The sequence below is a fragment of the Macrobrachium nipponense genome, chromosome 13 (genome assembly GCF_015104395.2).
Source record: "Macrobrachium nipponense isolate FS-2020 chromosome 13, ASM1510439v2, whole genome shotgun sequence".
Taxonomy (NCBI): domain Eukaryota; kingdom Metazoa; phylum Arthropoda; class Malacostraca; order Decapoda; family Palaemonidae; genus Macrobrachium; species Macrobrachium nipponense.
In genome coordinates, this window is record NC_087206.1 from 81,882,854 (window position 1) to 81,904,078 (window position 21,225).

Here is a 21,225-nt window from a genome sequence, read left to right on the forward strand (position 1 = left end):
TTTACTCTAAAATTAACTGGCATCTGACAATACTGCGTGCCACGCATGTAACAATAGAGAACAGGGGAAAAAAGGTATTAAGACTAATGAATTTAAGGGAAATTCAAAGTTACATTTAACTAAGATTATTGTTATGTCACTCAGAAGAATTTTACACAGGAGCTGAAGGCTTTAGCTCTGTGGCACTGAGGTTACGTTAATTAACAAATCAAATAGTGCCACAATGAAAACCCCAGAGAATGTAAATCCCTTTTATGAAGAGCCCGGAATTTAAAGGAATAAAACTCTTGTTCAGTTATCACCAATCATAAAATACTAGTTAACAGCAGCTCTTCATTCTTTCACCCTGGGACTTGGGGTGGACGGCTGCTACCCTGGCACCGTGGAACACTTGAGATGTGGTACACAACTTACGGTGTTCTCAAAATTCTGCAAATTAAGGATGCACTGTAGTTCTCGATCTCAACGCAATTAATGTAAATGGGGAGTTGCGTAAGGCAGAGATGATAAGTAACTTAGCACTATTACGAATTAGGCAGAGAGGATAAGTAACAACACCTGTTACGAGTTAGGTAGAGAGGATAAATAACTTAATACTGTTACGAGTTAGCAATATAAATGAACACTTCTGGATGCAAGTCACAAATATTTTCCGCTTCACTTATTCTCTGAAAGAGATGCATTGAGAGCAGACAGTAATTAAGGAAGGAAAAGAATTGTGCGTTGAACAGATATCAAAACCAAACTGTACCTTGTTCTTTGACAATTGGAGTATTGAAGTAGAGTGCTGGGCACGAGGTAATGAGCTTAGGGGGAGAGAGAAGTCTCGACCCCGGACAGTAAGATGGGGTGTAAGTAACTTGGAAAATTTCACCAGTGTGAACAGGACTGTGTCTGCTAGGTGGATGTCTCTAAGACTCGTTTCTCCAGCCGTCTCTTGTTTGTCACATCTTGGCCCCGGCTTTCTTGGGGTGTTGACGGTTGCCTGGAAATGAAATTTTAACGATAGCACCAGGTGTGGAAAAGTACGACAATGGTGTAGGAGAGGTGGGGTTTTGGGGAGAGGAGCAACATAGGCGAATCTGCCGTATCGAATTTTTAAAATCTAGGGAGCGGGCAGATGCGTCTTCCGTACGCCATCTTGGGTGGTCTTGATTTTTGCAAGAAGTGAAAAAAAATATTGTACTTATTTTATTTAAGATTTCTTAAACTGAGGGCTTCACATACATCTCATGTATGGACGTTATATATATATAATTATATTATATTATATATTACATATTCTATATTATGTATAATCCTTTAATTGTGTTGTCCCTGTGTGTGAGCAGTTGGACTTGATCTTTTTGTTCTTAAATTGTAACCATGTATATGCTTGTTTGGAAAGATTACTCATTCTCCAGGTGTGTCAGATTCTAGGTACTAATCTCCTTATAATCCCTATCTGTCACTTATACGACCTTTCCTGTACCCTCAATTTCTCATGTAAGTCAGTTTGTCTGCTAAGTAAATGACATTGAATCGAAAGATCTTGCAGAAACTCCGTTGTTTATCTTTCCTTCTTGGCTTATACCTTTATTTATGGATATATCACGTTCCAAACTTTCGTGATTTTATATATATATATATATATATATATATATATATATATATATATATATATATATATATATATATATATATATATTAGGGCTGTTGCCTCATATAATAAGGCGCCCTATGAGGTAATGTTAGACTTGCGATAATCTTACGCTAAGTCGGTTGGTATTGCACTTCCATATTCATTGGAGTGTCTTGGGGTTTGTAGATCACTTACGAAGTCGGTATTATCTTCTTTGGTTATGACGACGATGTGTTAACCTCATGATGATTCGGCAATGATGTGAGGTTCTAGTAGAAACCACGAAGTACAAAAAATACTTATATTCTCTGAGATTACATGGTGAAGATCAAGTAGGATTGTACAGGTCTTCTAATGACGATAGCTTGATCGCTTCTGCTAATGATGATGGCTAATTCTATTCTACATGATAAAGCTTAGGTAAAGAGGTACAGGTCTGCCAATGATGAGGGCTAACTCTCTTCTGACTACCATCTTGGTTACAAATCATAAAGGAAGCAGACAGTAGCTCGAACATACGAACATACAATCAGATGACATAGTTACTAATCACGTAGGCCGCTTGAGCTATAGGTCACGGTGTTTGTCTCAAGCAGGAAGCTTGGACTAATGTTTCAAAACAAATGAATGAACACAGGTGACGGCACGTCATCTTAGCCTACATACATACTTTATCGTCTCTGGTCTGATCACATTCCTGCAAGCAATCTGGTTGACCTCTTTAGTTTTAGTCTTTTATATACATGGAATAACATTCCATATTTTTATTATGTAATCACTCACATAAAAGCTCGGTCAGCTACCAAAACCAACCACTGAATATTACTCAAGCTTGACTTGCATTTGACTTATAGGAGTGTGATACAGACACTATGTGAATATACTATGTAGATATATAGAAAATACTTATAAGTAAAAAAAAAATTCATGGTGTACACAAATACAGATTCAAGTAATAAGATATAAGACACAATATGCTTATAATGATATTCGTAAATAATAGTGATCACGTGATATATACTGATACAGTTTTTCACTTCATCTCTTTAAGATACATATGCTACAGAAAATACTAATGTACTCTGATAATCGCATAGAATAAAAATTAACATGATAAAAATCCTATTTTAACTGATAAAAATTTCATATATGAATTGATAAAAATTATTAATGTTTATGCTGATTGATTCGTTGATTTTTATGCTAACTGTTATATATCTGCAGTTATTGGTAAGATAAAAGGTAACAGATTGATTATAGGCTACCTGATTTATTTATACATATGTATATAGATTCATATAATTATGATTTAATATATGTGCACTTTAAATAGATTCCTAGTGCGTACATGCAAAGATATATTTCGACTCTGTTATTTATGATCATTTATATATAGATTCCTAGTGCGTACACTCAAAGATATATTTCGACTCTGTTATTTATGATCATTTATATATAGGATACATGATACTTTATATATAGGATACATGACCGAGGTTATAGTACTACACATTTAACTAGCGTTCGAACAACTTTTCGTCCATTACACAGTTCCAGACAACCACCTATAGCCAAATGAAATGGCCAATTCCAAATGGTTAAAACAAGGGGAAAATTTGCCTGGGCGGGGTCCAACGTTCTGTTTTGCGCTCATACTTGTTCTCTGCATCCTAAGCCACACGAATACGTTCACGGTGAATAAAATCATCCCCAGCACGAGTCCTTCGCCAGCAACGTAGAGTTGAATATCCTTCTGGTCGTAATTGTCGGAAGTATGTCCCTTTTGTAGTCGATTTCCGACAGCCGCCGGAGCGTTCCGCATTAAAACGAGATTAACAACGGGATATGGGTGTCGGTCGAAGAAGTCCATGAGAGAAGCTTATTCACTTATGATGGTGCTTATTCCTTTCACATTGTAGGTGGTTGTTACTTGACTGCCGTAGTCCGCAGCGACGAACGATTTTTTGAAGTTGCGATGGGAAACTCTCGTACTGCAGGATACTGTAACCAGGTTCCATTAATCAGCCTGCAAGTGAAATTATACTTGTCACAAGGGCAAAATAAATTCAGAACATCAAATACGGGAGGGAGAGAGCCATTAAGACCAGACTTTACCCACATGAATTCGCTGATATTTTATGGAATTCAAAAGAGTCAGCTGTACAAACTTTTTTATCCATGGCATTAACAATGAGTGAACCTATCCAGGTCTCTGATGACTGTAAAAATATCCATAATTATAAAAAAAAATAAACAGATATCAATACGAATCGCAAAGAAAATTCTATATTACTGGTAGTAAGTTACTAGACAAGAAGTGTGAAACGGAGCTGTTTGTAAGATTGCCAGGCAACATAAGAGTCAAAGAGAATATTAATCATGATTCTGTATTTCTCTATGCTAACTGAAATTAAGTTGTGACAAAATCCGATCCTATGTGCCCCTAACAAAAGGTTCATATTCAATTTTCTCGCGCGCATCCTCTGAGGTTAATTTTTAAAACTTTATTAATAGGCTAGAGATGCAACGAAAGAACCCACTATGTAACTAATTTCTATATAAACTTTGGGTTTTCCAAGAAAATGTGACATTTTCCCATGAATGTGATTTACTTGAATTGTCATAGGCTAATGTTGCAAGTAAATTTTTCATATCCATGACTTGATACTTCTAAATGTCTGTTTACCAATGTCATAAGCTGAATTATTGACTCTAATTGTCTATGAGGTTCAGAAAAAATTAAGTCATTTTGTTGTTATAGAAATTCTATTTGCTTATTTTGTTTATTAATTTTAAAATGATTGCAATTCCTTAACCAAGTTTGCATTGCAATGGGGATAAGAATTGGTTATGGCTATGTATGTCATCATGACCTATGAACCACATGTGAAGTTCATGAGCTAAGCATTCCTTTCTCCAGCCAACCTGCTTTGCATGTGGTTTATTGAGGTTAAAAGGAACAATGCTGAATCGGCAAACGCGACAGGCACCTTCTAGAACTGATGACGTCGTCACCAGCTTAAGAGTTACGTTACTTGCTGTAAAAGATACGACTTTAGTATTTTCAAATGATATATTTTTTTTTTTAATTCTCCACCCACATGAGAAGAATGTCTGAAAAAAAAACAGTACCAAAATTGAACAATATATTAGTTTCATGTTGGAAATCTGCATGATTGTAAATAAATGTAATTATGTTAAATTAGATATTCCTTATTCAAACTAATGAAAAGGGTTTCCATACAAATTTTATATATACTATTTGCCCTGTATAAGATTATTCGCATAAATATACATTTTCACTTCTAGACTTCCTGACTTTAAAATCTCTTTTATTTTATTTTATTTTATTTATTTATTATTTTTTTTTCATTGACTACGAATATAAATCACCGGGACAGACAATATGTCAGTAGGTTTTAATATGTGTTTGAACTTTTAGCTTATTAGTCGTTACTAAAGCGTTAAGTTAGAGTTCAAATCTTTACGCATATATATTTTTGGATATTTAATTAACCTATGGTTACGTTTTGCTTATTGATTTTATCGTGATTCCTTTTTTGTTATAATTTGTAACCCTTCCGACTTCTTACGGAGTGTATTATATCGACTCCACTTGTATCCATATTTATTTTATTTTTTATATTTATTTATTTATATATTTTTTTTATATATATTTGATAAATTAATGGTTGGGTTGAATATGTGGAAAAGTGTTCTAGTGGCGTACCGTATGAGGCTACTTGCGGTATCATTTCTACAGATACAAGATATGAATGATAAAGGTATTAAAAACCGCGAGAACCGCTATAATCCAGTTCGGATCCAATATCACGAGTTGTAACTCGTAAGACATTGACACTTTTTTATTTATTCGTTATTCTACCAAACCGATTGACTTTGGGTGATAAAATATATTATTGGTTTTCTTAATGGAAAGGAATTCACACAACGAGTTAAGGAGATTATTGATTTACACCACCCGAGTCAGATTATCATGTGTTGAATTCCATGTTTACTGATTTAGCACTCATAAATATTCCTAGCGCACTCAATTGCAGTGTTTGTTTGTTTGTTTTTTTTTTCTTTTTCTTTTTAGTGCCATTAATTCTATATAACGTGTCAAGGCGACTATTAACACTAAGAGGTGTTTATTTCCTCTGTCAGACTCGTAACTCTGATAATGATTCTACATGTATTCTTTCAAGGACTGATTTGGCACGTGATAGGCCCTTAAACTGACAGGTGTCTTAGTGTGTCCCTTGTTTTCATGACACGTGTTACAATCAGTTATGTGCTTTTTATATCTGTAAGCATTGTAGGCCAGTAAAACAGTGATTTGGCTTTCTGTGACATAATAGGGAACCCTGGATGACGGAATGCAACCAGTTTAGGACGATTGGTATGAAGAGATTATTACTAATACCTGGTTGTTAGTCATCTGCTGTGTTCTTCGGGTTTTCCTCGTCACGGACCTACATATAATATTACATTTGATTACATTATTCTGATACACATACTTTAAATATACTTTTGCTTTAGGGTTTCTGCTCGAAGTGTTTATTGTTTTGCTTAGCCGCTGACCCTGTTTCCGTTTGAAGTGTTTATTGTTTTGCTTATTGCTGCTGACCCTGTTTCCGTTCGAAGTGTTTATTGTTTTGCTTAGCTGCTGACCCTGTTACCGTTCGAAGTGTTTATTGTTTTGCTTATTGCTGTTGACTCTTGCTTTGTTCAGTTTGTAACAGTTCGGCGCTCCAACCCAGATATTCAATGCTCGCGATCTCTTGGATTAATGAATTTTCTTGTTTAGATACGGTTTTAACAATAGGCACGGATATTTCTATATCTTTTAGTCCAATTAATGGTTCTTTGCAGTATGGTGCGGGATTGCGGGATAATGCGTCAGCTATGATAATTGCTTTCCCAGTTAGATATCTTAACTTGGCTCCAAAGACCTGAATGATCATTTGCCACCAAGTTCTTTTGGGACTGTGATTAAAGCCTTTGAAAAACTCGGTAAGTGACTTATGGTCAGTAAGGATTTTTAACAGGATAGCCGTATATTATGAACTTAAAATGTACTAGTGAGTTAACGATACCTAGCCCTTCCTTGCCTATTACTGCATATTTACTTTCAGAGGGCTTTAGTTTACGTGACTAAAAAGCTATAGGAAAGAACTGTTTATCATATTGCTGAAGTAGTACTCCTCTTACCCCTTGGTCTGAGGCGTCTGTTGCTATAAAAAAAAATTCCTTATTTTAATCAGGGATTTTTTAAGTTAGGTGAGCTACATTATTCCGCTTTTAAGATATCGAACACCTGTTGATGCTTTTCAGACCATAATAAATCTACGCCCTTCTTTGTAAGATCTGTTAAAGGAGCTGTCATGATTGAAGAGTTACATATTTACATACTATTGTAATACCCACTACAGCGCAAAAGTGCTGTATCCCCCTTTTACGTTAATAGGTACCGGAAGTTATGAATAGCCGACACCTTTCCATGGACTACTTTAGACCTTGACTAGACACATAAAACGTAAATAAACATGTTCGGTTTTTAAAAACTCACATGTAGATATTTTACTCTGAGATTATTTGTCTTTGTCTCTGTAGCACTAGCTCTAGTTTATGTGAATGTACTTCTAAGGTATTTAGAAAAGATTATAAGACCAACCATATAAGCATGTAGGGTATCCCCTAAAAGTCTCCAAACACTATATTGTAATTGGGGCGCAACGTAAGCCGGAGGCATACGTAAAAATTGATAATGTCCCCTGAGTGCTGAAAATGGTGTATGAGGTACAATCACTTAGGTAATGGTATCTGGTAAAAGCCTTTAAGTAAGTCCAAGCTGGTGAAAAATTTATTCTAACCTAACAGAGATAAGATGTCGTCGGTACATGGCACTGGAAACTATCGGGAGTCGTTTCCTTGTTTAAGCGACAGAAATCTACGCAGATACGCCAAGTCCGATCTTTTATGGCATGACGTTTGAGGGAAAAATTATATGGGCTTATTTGATTTCCTAATGACTCCTGTTACTAACATTTTTCAACTTCGTCATTTATCTCTATTTTTAAATTTCATTGAGAGTCTATACGAAGGTACGTATATAGCTTTATGTTTGTCCTTAGACCGTATTTTGTGTTAAATTACATCTGTTTTCCCCAGAGATCACTCGCTAGTGGAGAAACTTCCTGGTATTCAGATAAAAGATAAAAAAAAATTTCTGCTGAATCACCTCTGCTTGAATGACTTTACGGATATTACTTTAGATAGAGTATAAGAGAGATTCATTTACGACTGATTTGGCGTGATTAAAAATTAGCAACAATTAAAAAAAATTCTATATTTATATGTATAGGTTTTGTGGATTACTAGATTAACTTGTTGCTGCGAGTCAACCGTGTCTAGGGCTTTGTTCGCGGAAATCGTTATATTTCAGAGTGTCGGGAAGGATTAAAATTTCATTTCCCAGCAAGGTCTTTTTACACGCACTAAGACATTCGAGGGTGCATGCTTCTCGAGATTTTGCATGCAAACTGCGACTGCGGTTGTGGGAGAAGTCTGTTGGGTCGTTGAACAATATCACGATTTATGAGACAATGATTTGTTCCTCTATATAAGTTATTATTTACTTAACTGTCTCTTTTTGTTCAAACGGATTTTAATATGTTTGAAGGTTTATAGAATTTTCCTTTGATAAACACGCCTTATTTTGCAGGAGGTAAGATAATATTTTGTATACCCCTAGATGGATATCTTACAATTACACTAGATACAGATCAATGTTTTTTATAACTATAGAGGTATCTGTAAGCGCTCGCTTATCCGGACTTCTCATTAGGGAAGTTCGAACAACAGACGGTGAGTCCGTAAATACAGGATATTACGTGTACTAAAGGAATAAAACAAGATATTCTAATTTTTACGGCGCATACAGTCGGGCTTAATCCACCACTACTTATAATAACTTATAGTATTAAAAAAAAAAACGAGAACCTGCTCTGATTACTTGATACGGTCGTGAGATGCATAGGAAAGGTCCTTTTTAAATTAAAACGGTATTGGCATAAATGATCCAACATCGTTTTTCCCGCTCTGCTAGAGTCGCTTATTGTGTGGAATGTGCTTTGCTTTGAACACTCGGCAGATTAAACTGACCCTGACCGTCTGACTAGATGACACAGTAACCGAGTTTGCTTTGTTTGATTCTGATATTTAGGGCTACTGTTTACCATTGGCAACGTATTGTGTGTTTTTAGCATTCTGTTGTTGGTTACGTATAAAGCAACGAACGTATGAATGACGAACTATTAGGAACTGAGCGATTACTATTAAGACAAGTTATCTCTACTGCATTCAATATTAACTGTTTGTACTTGCTGTTGTTTACTTCATTCTTTGCTAAAATTTGAAATAGTGAGGGATCCTGGTCAGCGCATTTAGCCTAATGAAAGTTTTTTTTTTACAGACATGTTATTCCTTGCAATCCAGCCGTATTTTTAAAGTTAAGTTGAGTCATTGAGGTTCGATATTTTATGCATATAACTCAAAAAACTCAAGGCTAAAACTGCGATCGGGACTTTGCAAAGGAGCTTTTAATGTTTGACCCAAAATAGTGTTACCTCTAATTTATCCAGATTTGTACGGGTGTTCCACTTGTTTTTTGTGTGTTTTCTTATCACTACTGTGCCTAACGACCCTATCCATGCATCTGTATAAATACAGACGTCCACTGCGTAAACGCATATTCACTGTTTAATATGATTTGTTACGTAAAGGATTAATAATCACCCAAAATGATAAAATTAACATTGTATATGATTATGATATTTCAGTAGAACTTCTGGAAACAGACACTCAAATATAAAAACTCGCAGTAGCGAAATCTCAATGATGTAGATAATTTCTGTAAAAAAGTAAGATTAAGAATGTCTCGTAACTTCAGCCACAGGAATAACGAAATTCGACCTTTAAAGGAAACACTCAAAGTTACTCCAAATGAATAAAAAGGTTGTACTTAACTTGATTTTGTGGGAAGTCACAGTCACAGTGTTCCTTCTGTTTTTAGCGGATGACCTGGTTTGGCTTCAGTTTTCCCCGTGCGTGTTGTTTGGATGATTCGAGCCCTTGAAGATCCGATGCTGCAGACGCGTTCGGTTTGTTTCTTGAAGTGCCGGAAACGCTCAATAACGATGTTTTCTTGAATGATTCTAATGAGAGACGAAGCTTGCGTTGCCGTAGGAAAAAGACACGTCGGGTTTGTTTCTTGAAGTTATTCACTACTGAAATTGCTCACTAGACGATGATAATAAGTTGCTTGAAGAATCTCTTGCTTTCGTCGTCGTTGACTTCTGATGATACGTTATTTATTATTCTGGTTTTTCTTCGGAAGACGTTGAAAAGTTCTTGTTGTTTTCTGAAGTTGCTCACTAAACGATGATACTAAGTTGCTTGAAGAATCTCTTCCTTTCGTCATCGTTGACTTCTGATGATACATTATTTATTATTCTGGTTTTTCTTCGGAAGACGTTGAAGAGTTCTTGTGGTAATCTGCCACCAATATTAGGGCTGTTGCCTCGTATAATAAGGCGCCCTATGAGGTAATGTTAGACTTGCGATAATCTTACGCTAAGTCGGTTGGTATTGCACTTCCATATTCATTGGAGTGTCTTGGGGTTTGTAGATCACTTACGAAGTCGGTATTATCTTTTTTGGTTATGACGACGATGTGTTAAACTCATGATGATTCGGCAATGATGTGAGGTTCTAGTAGAAACCACGAAGTACAAAAAATACTTATATTCTCTGAGATTACATGGTGAAGATCAAGTAGGATTGTACAGGTCTTCTAATAACGATAGCTTGATCGCTTCTGCCAATGATGATGGCTAATTCTATTCTACATGATAAAGCTTAGGTAAAGAGGTACAGGTCTGCCAATGATGAGGGCTAACTCTCTTCTGACTACCATCTTGGTTACAAATCATAAAGGAAGCAGACAGTAGCTCGAACATACGAACATACAATCAGATGACATAGTTACTAATCATGTAGGCCGCTTGAGCTATAGGTCACGGTGTTTGTCTCAAGCAGGACGCTTGGACTAATGTTTCAAAACAAATGAATGAACACAGGTGACAGCACGTCATCTTAGCCTACATACTTTATCGTCTCTGGTCTGATCACATTCCTGCAAGCAATCTGGTTGACCTCTTTAGTTTTAGTCTTTTATATATATGGAATAACATTCCATATTTTTATTATGTAATCACTTACATACTTACATATATATATATATATATATATATATATATATATATATATATATATATATATATATATTATAAATAAGCGAATAGCACAGGAAAATGATAGGCAGAAATCCAACGTCTTAGTAAAGACGAAAGCGCATGGAATTCTGCCTATCACTTTCCTGTGGCATTCGCGTATCAATTAAGTCACGTGCATCTACTGTGATTTTAATATATATATATATTATTATAATATATCTATATCTATATATATATATATATATATATTATTATATATATATATATATGTATATAATATAACTATATATTGTATCTAAGTAATAACATGTATTATATTATATTATTATATAAGGTACATGCAGTGAATAAACTCAATTATGTTTCGTATGCAGATTAACCTATTCAGTTTTGATAAAAGGGATTCCAATAAAAAAAATTTTTTTTATTGAAATGACATTACAATTTTAACCAGAATTTCGTGTTCATTTGCAAAACGGTGTGATATCAGATAACCGAAAATGGATTTGAGGTTACAACGCTGATAACGTTGATAACATCACGGTGTAATTCTAAATGCCAGTTGTATTAGCCCGGTGTAACGAGAGATTATTCCGATGGCAATAACTATTTGTGTAAATAACATTAATCGGTACAATACTCCAATGGAACTGTCGCTTATATGTTACGGTTAATGAGTTTGATTTGACCAATTTAACTTTTTTGTTCTTTGTTTCATTCAATTTTAGTTTTCTGTAAAAGAAAACTGATGGGACGGCTTTGTCTGTCCGTCCGCACTTTTTCTGTCTGCCCTCAGATCTTAAAAGGTACGGAGGCTAGAGGGCTGCAAATTGGTATGTTGATCATTCACCCCCCAGTCATCAAACATACCAAATTGCAGCTTTCTAGCCCCAGTAGTTTTTATTTAATTTAAGGTTAAGGATATCCGTAGATCGTGTGTCTGACAGCTCTTTCCGGGGCGTGCAATGCAGACTTGACCGCATTTGGGGAGCAACTGAGAGCTAGTCGGTGGTAGCTGATAGCTTCATACAGCCTTATACGCTGTACAGAAAACTCGATCGCGCCTAAGAAACTTTCGGTGCCTTTTTTATTTCCTTATGTCATAACCGGTAGTATGTTAAGCTGTTCCAAGTTTAATTAGGGTAAATAGGTAATGATATTTGCTATATCCTTCGCGTGAAGTTTTAGTTGGAAGTAATGAACTTTTTAAAAACACGAATAGAATTTTCATTAATTTTATTAGACCTTCGATTCATTTGCATATGGAGTCACAGGAAATATAGAAATATGTATTTAGATAATAATATTCAAAATTAAATTTGTAAAAAAAATATTCACTGAATATTTTATTTGATATTAACAGGGATGAAACGTAATTTGGAGCGGTAACATTGTATGTAAATGTGCACAAATTGACTGAAAGTTTTATAATTATGCAATGCCCGTACATAAAAGCACGTATACAGTATATTATTGTATAGACACTTATACAGTAGATACAGTTTTGATTACACAGACATTGTTTATATACACTGGCACTTGCACAAACACGATTTACACATATACACACTGAGATACGAGTACATTATATACTACGTATGTGTATATATAAATGTATATATATACATGTATATATACAATATACATTTATTAGGGCTTGTGCCTTGTATGATAAGGCGCCCTATGAGGTAATGTTAGACTAGCGATAATCTTACGCTAAGTCGGTTGGTATTGCACTTCCATCTTCAGTGGAGTGTCTGGGGGTTTGTAGATCACTTACGAAGTCGGTATTATCTTGTTAGTTATTACGACGATGTGTTAAACTCCATGGTGAGAGGTTCTTGTAGAAAACACGAAATATAAAAATATATGTATTCTTCTGAAGTTTTACATGCTGAAGATCAGATATGATTGTACAAGTCTTCTAATAACGATAGCTTGATCGCTTCTGCCAATGATGATGGCTAATCCTATTCCTTTACATGATAAAGCTTAGGTAAAGAGGTACAGGTCTTCTAATGACAATAGCTAACTCTGTTCTGCTCGTCTACCATCTCTGTTACAAGTTATGAAGGAACAGACAGTAGTTCGAACATATGAACATACATACAAATGACATAGTTTCATACGAACACATAATCAAAATGAGACACGCTACAGATCACGTAGGCCGTTTGAATTATAGGTCGGGGTAGTTGTCTCAAGCAGGGAGCTTGGGGACTAATGTTTATAAACAATTGAATGACTACAGGTGACGGCATGTTATCTTAGCCTACATACTTATTGTATACGTCATCTTTAGCGTCTCTAGTCTGATCACATTCCTGCAAGCAATCTGGTTGACCTCTTTAGTTTTAGACTTTTATATATATGGACTAACATTCCATATTTTTATTATGTAAACACTTACATCAGCTCGGTCAGCTACCAAAACCAACTACTGAATATTACTCAAACTTGACTTGCATTTGACTTATAGGAGTGTGATACAGACACTATGTGAATATATATATATATAATATATAATATATATATATAATATATATATATATATATATATAAGTAAATAAAAATTCATGGTGTACATGAATTGATTCAAGTAATAAAATATAAAAACAATGATATTGGTAAATAATAGTGATCACGTGATATATAATGATACAGTTTTCACTTCATTTCATTAAGACACATATGCTACAGAAAATACTAATGTACTCTGACAATTGCATAGAATGAAGATTAACATGATAAAAATCATATTTTAACTGATAAAAAATTTCATATATGAATTGATAAAAATATTAATGTTTATGCTAACTGTTATATATCTGATTCATTAATTCATATACTAACTCATAAATAACTGCAGATATTGGTAAGAAAAAAGGTAACAGATTGATTATAGGCTACCTGATTTGTTTATACATATGTATATGGATTCATATAATTATGATTAATATATGTGCACTTTAAATAGATTCCCATTGCGTACACGCAAAGATATATTTCGATTCCGTTATTTATGATCATCATATATAGATTCCTAGTGCGTACACGCAAAAAATATATTTCGATTCTGTTATTTATGATCATATATATAGGATACAGATACTTTATATATAGGATACATGACCGAGGTTATACTACTTCACTTTTAACTAGCGTTCGAACAACTTTTCGTCCATTACACAGTTCCAGACAACCACCTATAGCCCAATGAAACGGCCTATTTCACAGGGTTAAAACAAGGGGAAAATTTGCCTGGGCGGGTCCAACGTTCTATTTTTGCGCTCATACTTATTCTCTGCATCCTAAGCTACACGATTACGTTCGCGATGAATAAAAAAACATCCCCAGCACGAGTCCTTCGCCAGCAAAGTAGAGTTGAATATCCTTCGGGTCGTAATTGTCGGAAGTATGTCCCTTTCGTAGTCGATTCCGACAGCCGCCGGAGCATTCCGCATTAAAACGAGATTAACGACGAGATACGGTGTCGGTCGAAGAAGTCCATGAAATTCCTTTCACATTGTAGGCGGTTGTTACTTGACTGTAGTCGTCCGCTGCGACGAACGATTTTTTGAAGTTGCGATGTGAAACTCTCGTACTGCAGGATACTGTAACCAGGTTCCATTAATCAGCCTGCAAGTTAAATTATACTTGTCACAAGGGCAAAGTAAATTCAGACAACATCCAAATACGGGAGGGGAGAGAGCCATTTAGACCAGACTTAACCCACATGAATTCGCTGATATTTTGGAATTCAAAAGAGTCCGCTGTACAAACTTTTTTATCCATGGCATTAACAATGAGTGAACCTATCCAGGTCTATGATGACTGTAAAAATATCCATAATTATAAAAAAAAAAAAAAAAAAAATAGATATCATTACGAGTCTCAAAGAAAATTCGATATTACTGGTAGTAAGTTACTAGACAAAGAAGTGGAAAACGGAGCTATTTGTAAGATTGCCAGGCAACATAAGAGTCAAAGAGAAGATTAATCATGATTCTGTATTTCTCTATGCTAACTGAAATTAAGTTGTGATAAAATCTGATCCTATGTGCCCTAACAAAAGTTTCATATTCAATTTTCTCGCGCGCATCCTCTGAGGTTAATTTTTAAAAACTTTATTAATAGGTAGGAGATGCAACGAAAAAAAAACCCACTATGTAACTAATTTCTATATAAACTTTGGGTTTTTCAAGAAAATGCGACATTTTCCCATGACTGGATACTTCTAAATGTCTATGAGGTTCAGAAAAAAAAATTAATTCATTTTGATGTTATAGAAATTCTATTTCCTTATTTTGTTTATTAATTTTAAAATGATTTCAAGTTGCATTGCGCATACCGATAGACACTTGTACCTAACGTCTGCCTTGCCCATGAGAAGTTCGGGCTAAGCATTCCTTTCTCCAGTCAATCTGTTTTGCAAGCAGAGACGACACACAGATGAAGCCTGTGTAAGCAGATTATTGAGGTTTAAAGGAACAAATGCTGATACGGCAATGATGACGTCGTCACTTGGCAGGAGATTGCTCTCAGCCAGCTAAGAGTTACGTTACTTGCTGTAATAAATACGACTTTAGGATAAATTTTTTGTTTTTTAATACTCGACCCACATGAGAAGAATGTCTGAAAAAAAAACAGTACCAAAATTGAACAATATATTAGTTTCATGTTGGAAAACTGCATGATTATGTTAAATTAAATATTCCTTATTGAAACTAATGAAAAAGGTTTCCATACAAATTCTATATATATTATTAGCCCTGTATAAGATTCATATAGGATTATTCCATAGATAAACATTTTCACTTCTAGACTTCCTGACTTTAAAATCTTTTATTTTATTTTATTTATTTATTTATTTATTATTATTATATTTTTTTTTTTTTCATTGACTACGAATATAAATCACCGGGACAGACAATATGTCAGTAGGTTTTGATATGTGTTTGAACTTTTAGCTTATTTGTCATTACTAAAGCGTTAAGTTAGAGTTCAAATCTTTACGCATATATATTTGGATATTTAATTAGCCTATGGTTACGTTTTGCTTATTGATTTTATCGTGATTCCTTTTTTATTATAATTTGTAACCCTTCCGACTTCTTACGGAGTGTATTATATTGACTCCACTTGTATCCATATTTAATTTATTTTTTTATATTTATTTATTTATATATTTTTTTTATATATATTTGATAAATTAATGGTTGGCTTGAATATGTGGAAAAGTGTTCTAGCGGCGTACCGTATAAGGCTACTTGCGGCATCAAGATATAAATGATAAAGGTATTTAAAACCGCGAGAACCGCTATAATCCAGTTCGGATCCAATATCACGAGTTGTAACTCGTAAGACATTGACACTTCCTATTTAATTATCCGTTATTCTACCAAACCGATTGACTCTGGGCGATAAAATATATTATTGGTTTTCTTAATGGATAGGAATTCACACAACGCGTTATGGAGATTATTATTGATTTACACCACCCGAGTCACATTATCATGTGTTGAATTCCATGTTTACTGATTTAGCACTCATAAATATTCCTAATGCGGTGTTTGTTTTTAGTGCTATTACTTCTATATAACGTGTCAAGGAACTATTAACACTAAGAAGTGTTTATTCCCTCTGTCAGACTCGTAATTCTGTTAATAATTCTACGTATATTCTTTCAAGGATTGATTTGGCACAGGATAGGCCCTTAACTGACAGGTGTCTTAGTGTGTCCCTTGTTTTCATGACACGTGTTACAATCAGTTATGTGCTTTTTATATCTGTAAGCATTGTAGGCCAGTAAAATAGTGATTTGGCTTTCTGTGACATAATAAGGAACTATGGATGACGGAATGCAACCAGTTTAGGACAATTGGTATGAAAGAGATTATTACTACTACCTGGTCGTTAGTCATCTGCTGTGTTCTTCGGGTTTTCCTCGTCACGGACCTACATATAATATTACATTTGATTACATTATTCTGATACACATACTTTAAATATACTTGTGCTTTAGGGTTTCTGCTCGAAGTGTTTATTGTTTTTGCTTAGCCGCTGACCGTGTTTCCGTCCGAAGTGTTTATTGTTTGCTTATTGCTGCTGACTCTGTTTCCGTTCGAAGTGTTTATTGTTTTGGTTATGTCTGTTGACTCTTGCTTTGTTCAGTTTGTAACAGTTCTGCGCTCCAACCCAGATATTCAATGCTCGCGATCTCTTGGGTTAAGGAATTTTCTTGTTTAGATACGGTTTTAACAATAGGCACGGATGTTTCTATATCTTTTAGTCTAATTAATGGTTCTTTGCTGTATGGTGCGGGATTGCGGGATAATGCGTTAGCTATGATATTTGCTTTCCCAGGTAGATATCTTATCTTGGCTCCAAAGACCTGAATGATCATTTGTCACCGAGTTCCTTTTGGACTGTGATTAAAGCCTTTGAAAAACTCGGTAAGTGACTTATGCTCAGTGAGGACTTTAACAGGATAGCCGTAGATTATGAACTTGAAATGTACTAGTGAGTTAAAGATACCTAGCCCTTCCTTGCCTATTACTGCATATTTACTTTCAGAGGGCTTTAGTTTACGTGAATAAAAAGCTATAGGGAAGAACTGTTTATCATATTACTGAAGTAATACCCTCTTACCCCTTGGTCTGAGGCGTCTGTTGCAAAAAAAAAAAATTCCTTATTTAATGTCCCCTGAGTGTGTTGAAAACGGTGTATGAGGTACAATCACTTAGGTAATGGTATCTGGTAAAAGCTTTTAAAGTAAGTCCAAGCTGGTGAAAAATTTATTCTAACCTAACAGAGATAAGATATCGTCGCTACATGGCACTGGAAACTATCGGGAGTCGTTTCCTTGTTTAAGCGACAGAAATCTACGCAGATACGCCAAGTCCGATCTTTTATGGCATGACGTTTTGAGGGAAAATTATATGGGCTATTTGATTTCCTAATGGCTCCCATTACTAACATATTTCAACTTCGTCATTTATCTCTATTTTGAAATTGCAGTGAGAGTCTATACGAAGGTACGTATATAGCTTTATGTTTGTCCTTAGACCGTATTTTGTGTTAAATTACATCCGTTTTTCCCAGAGATCACTCGCTAGTGGAGAAACTTCCTGGTATTCAGGTAAAAGATAAAAAAAAAATTTCTGCTGAATCACCTCTGCTTGAATGACTTTACTGATATTACTTTAGATAGATTATCAGAGAGATTCATCCACGACTGGTTGGGCGGGATTAAAAGTTAGCAACAATAAAAAAATGCGATATTTATCACTTCCGTATCCACGATATGTATACGTTTGTGGATCACTAGATTAACTTGTTGCTGTGTCAACCGTGTCTAGGGCTTTGTTCGCGGAAATCGTTATATTTCAGAATGTCGGGAAGGATTAAAATTTCATTTCCCAGCAAAGTCTTTTTACACGCACTAAGACATTCGAGGGTGCATGCTTCTCGAGATTTTGCGTGCAAACTACGACTGCGGTTGTGGGAGAATTCTGTTGGGTCATTTGAACAATGTTACGATTTATGAGACAAATGTATAGTTCCTTTATATAAGTTATTATTTGATTAACTGTCTCATTTTTGTTCAAACGGATTTTAATATGTTTGAAGGTTTATAGGATTTCCCTTTGATAAACACTCCTTATTTTGCAGGATGTAAGATAATATTTTGTATACCCCTAGATGAATCTTACAATTACACTAGATACAGATCAATGTGTTTTATAACTATAGAGGTATCTGTAAGCGCTCGCTTATCCGGACTTCTCATTAGGGAAGTTCGAACAACAGACGGTGAGTCCGTAAATACAGGATATTACGTGTACTAAAGAAATAAAACAAGATATTCTAATTTTTACGGCGCGTACAGTCGGGCTTTATCCACCACTACTTATAATAACTTACGTATTAAAAAAAAACGAAAACCTGCTCTGATTACTTTATACGGTCGTGTGTTTCATAGGAAAAATCCTTTTTAATTCAAAAAGATATTGGCATGTATGAACCAACATCGCTTTTCCCCACTCTGCTAGAGTCGCTTATTGTATGGAATTTGCTATGCTTTGAACACTTCGGCAGTTTTTGACTGACCTTGACCGCTTGACTAGGTGACACAGTCACCGAGTTTGCTTGTTTGATTCTGAACGGGCTACTGTTTCTATTTCTTTTTGTAATAATTAAGATCCTTCTCTTTATTACCATCGGCAACGTATTGTGTGTTTTGTTTTTAGCATTATGTTGCTGGTTATGTATAAAAGGCAATGAATGACGAACTATTAGGAACTGAGCGTTACCTAATAAGACAAGTTATCACTACTGCATACAATATTAACTGTTTGTACTTCATTCTTTGCTAAAATTTGAAATAGTGAGGGATCCAGGTCAGCGCATTTAGCCTGATGAAAGTTTTTTACAGACATGTTATTCCTTGCAATCCAGCCATATTTTAAAAGTTAAGTTGAGTCATTGAGGTTCGATATTTTATATAACTAAAAAAACTCAAGGCTAAAACTGCGATCGGGACTTTGCAAAGGAGCATTTATTGTCATGACCCGAAATAGTGTTACCTCTAATTTATCTAGATTTGTACGGGTGTTCCACTTGTTTTTGTGTGTTTTCTAATCACTACGGTGCTTAACGACCCTATCCATGCATCTGTATAAATACAGACGTCCACTGCGTAAACGCATATTCACTGTTTAATATGATTTGTTACGTAAGGGATTAATAATCACCCAAAATGATAAAATTAACATAGTATATGATTATGATATTTCAGTAGAACTTCTGGAAACAGACACTCAAAGATAAAAACTCGCAGTAGCGAAATGTCAATGATGTAGATAATTTCTGTAAAAAAGTAAGATTAAGAATTTCTCGTAACTTCAGCCACAGGAATAACGAAATTCGACCTGCAAAGGAAACACTCAAAGTTACTCCAAATGAATAAAAAATTGTACTTAGCTTGCTTTTGTGGGAAGTCACGGTGTTCCGATAACGACACACGGCCTTGGTCCTCCTTCTCTATTTAGCGGATGACCTGGTTTGTCTTCAGTTTCCCCCGTGCGCGTTGTTTCGATGATTCGAGCCCTTGCAAGATCCGATGCTGCAGACGCGTTCGGTTTGTTTCTTGCAGTGCCGGAAACGCTCACTAACGATGTTTTCTTGAATGATTCTAATGAGAGACGAAGCTTCCGTTGCCGTAGGAAAAGGACACGTCGGTTTTGTTTCTTGAAGTTATTCACTAAACGATGATACTAAGTTGGTTGAAGAATCTGTTGCTTTCGTCGTCGTTGAAGAGTTCTTATTGTTTTCTGAAGTTGCTCACTAACGATGATACTAGGTTGCTTGAAGAATCTGCTGCTTCCGTCGTCGTTGACTTCTTATGATACATGATTTATTATTCTGGTTTTTCTTCGTAGGACGTTGTAGAGTTCGTCTGGTACGCTGGCCACCAATATTAGGGCTTGTGCCTTGTATGATAAGGCGCCCTATGAGGTAATGTTAGACTAGCGATAATCTTACGCTAAGTCGGTTGGTATTGCACTTCCATCTTCAATGGAGTGTCTGGGGGTTTGTAGATCACTTACGAAGTCGGTATTATCTTGTTAGTTATTACGACGATGTGTTAAACTCATGGTGAGGAGGTTCTTGTAGAAAACACGAAATATAAAAATATATGTATTCTTCTGAAGTTTTACATGCTGAAGATCAGATATGATTGTACAAGTCTTCTAATAACGATAGCTTGATCGCTTCTGCCAATGATGATGGCGAATCCTATTCCTCTACATGATAAAGCTTAGGTAAAGAGGTACAGGTCTTCTAATGACGATAGCTAACTCTGTTCTGCTCGTCTACCATCTCTGTTACAAGTTATGAAGGAACAGACAGTAGTTCGAACATATGAACATACATACAAATGACATAGTTTCATACGAACACACAATCAAAATGAGACACGCTACAGATCACGTAGGCCGTTTGAATTATAGGTCGGGGTAGTTGTCTCAAGCAGGGAGCTTGGACTAATGTTTATAAACAATTGAATGACTACAGGTGACGGCATGTTATCTTAGCCTACATACTTATTGTATACGTCATCTTTAGCGTCTCTAGTCTGATCACATTCCTGCAAGCAATCTGGTTGACCTCTTTAGTTTTAGACTTTTATATATATGGACTAACATTCCATATTTTTATTATGTAAACACTTACACATTTATATTATATTCATGTATATACACATATACTTATGTTTATGTATATGTATATGTGGAATTA